General features: G+C 36.3%; 1 protein-coding gene across 4 annotated transcripts in view; it reads left to right on the top strand.

Moving 5' to 3' along the window:
• The window catches only part of LOC106880702 (septin-5), a 78627-nt gene that overhangs the window by 61159 nt on the left and 15311 nt on the right, over positions 1-2157 (top strand). The gene's annotated exons all lie outside the window — the stretch shown is intronic.

Here is a 2157-nt window from a genome sequence, read left to right as displayed (position 1 = left end):
AAATAGAAATGCAAAGATCCTATGGGATTTTATGATTCAGTGCGACCATGAGATTGAGAATACGAAGCCGGACATAGTCTTAATCTGGATCAATAGATATAGCATGCCCAGCTGGATCATAGATATAGTATATCTATGCTGGATCATAGATATAGCATGCCCAGCTGACAACAAGGTTTGTGATGAGGAAGAAAGAAAAGTCGAGAGATATGACAGGTTAGCTTGGGAGGTTAAGCAGTTGTGGTCGATGAAAAAGGTAGCAGTAGTACCAACAATTGTCGGAGCCCTGGGAACAGTGAGCAAAAATCTCGAGAAGTATGTGGAACAAATAGGGGCTGCAATAAGGGTGGAGCACTTGCAGAAAACAGCACTGCTTGGAACCGCTCGAATACTCCAGAAGGGGCTCGAAAAATAAGAGGTGTTACCTTAGTTCACTGCTAGTGAACAGCTGACACTGTAGTACATCTCCAGCGTTAGAAGCTGTGCAAAGGCAATTATAATAATAATAATAATAACATTATTCAAAAAGGAACCCCTAATCATGAAAACTCCCTAATTAAAGGCATCCCAGGAGTGAGGTTACACTACAACAAAAGACCTTAAGGATAGGTAAATACCAATGGTGGGGTAGAGGGTCAGACCCACTCCTGTGTCCTCGTTATTCCACCCCCATCCACCCAAGCTTCCAAACAAAGAGCTTCATATGTAAATATTGAAAACAACATACATAATAATAATAATGCTCTTTTTTTTCACAATCTCATTCCTCTACAACACACATACACACCACCGCCATGACCACCACCATCAACTCTATTTTCATCAACATTGCATGGTTTTCTAAGTGTTTTACAACCCTTACTTACTCACGACATACGTTTATTTCAAAACAACTAATTACACACTGTTATACATACATACATTTATACACATACACACACACACACACACAGCCCTATATATCCACACACACACACACACATACACACAACTTGTTTATATTTTTTTGTGATAGTTCGGAATGAATTTTGGGTTTTTTTTTTTTTGGTGTCACATTTGTTGTTTATTGTTTTGTTTTTTTGTAACTTTTATCATGTCACATGTGTTTCTTTCTGTCACATGACTTCAGGTCTTCTACTTTTTCTCTCTCACTACCACCACCATTATCACTGTCACCATCATCGTCATCATCGTCATTGCCTTCGTCATCATCATATTATATGTATGTATATATATATATATATATACTATATATATGCATGTGTGTACATATATATATATATATATATATATATATATATATATATACTATATATATGCATGTGTGTACATATATATATATATATATATATATATATATGTATGTATGTATGCATGTGTGTGTATTGTATGTATGTAAATAGTGTTTATGTATGATTTAAGTGAATGAAAGCTCACCTTTAAAAACTGAGGTAGGATAAAATATTATACAATGACACATTTGCCACCAAGATTTAGGAGACAATTCCAGACATGTTTCTACCTTATTGAAGATCTTCGGCTAAAGCTTGCCATGTTGTAAACTCACTGAAATACTGCAACTGATTTTAAGCATTACAAATCTCAGTTGATCAGATGCAGGCATGATTGCCCTGTTAAGCAATTTACATTGCTTCTATGTGGTTTTAGGTTCAATCCTGATGTTTGGCTACTTAGGCAAGTGTCTTCTTTTATAGCCTAAAGTTCACCAATGCTTTGTGAGTAGAATGTCTTTCATGGAAATTGTGCAGGAGCCTGTCATGCATATCAAATAAACAAACAAGTATATATATTGCTGGTGTCACATAACTGGCAACCGTGCTGGTGGCACATTAAAAGCATCCATTACACTCTTGGAGAGGTTGGCATTAGAAAGGGCATCCAGCTGTAGAAACCATGGTAAATCAGACTGAAACCTGGTGCAGCCCTTCAGCTTACCAGCTCTGGTCAACCCGTCCAACCCATGCCAGCATGGACAACGGACATCAAATAATGATGATGATGATATATCTCTGTGTGTGAATGTATGTGTATATATGTATATATATGTGTGTGTGTGTGTGTGTGTGCGTGTATGGACATATGTATGCATATATGTGTGAGTAAATATATTTCGATATATATATATATATATATATA

This window comes from Octopus bimaculoides, chromosome 26 (genome assembly GCF_001194135.2).
Source record: "Octopus bimaculoides isolate UCB-OBI-ISO-001 chromosome 26, ASM119413v2, whole genome shotgun sequence".
Taxonomy (NCBI): Eukaryota; Metazoa; Mollusca; class Cephalopoda; order Octopoda; family Octopodidae; genus Octopus; species Octopus bimaculoides.
This window is presented reverse-complemented; position numbering and strand designations above follow the sequence as displayed.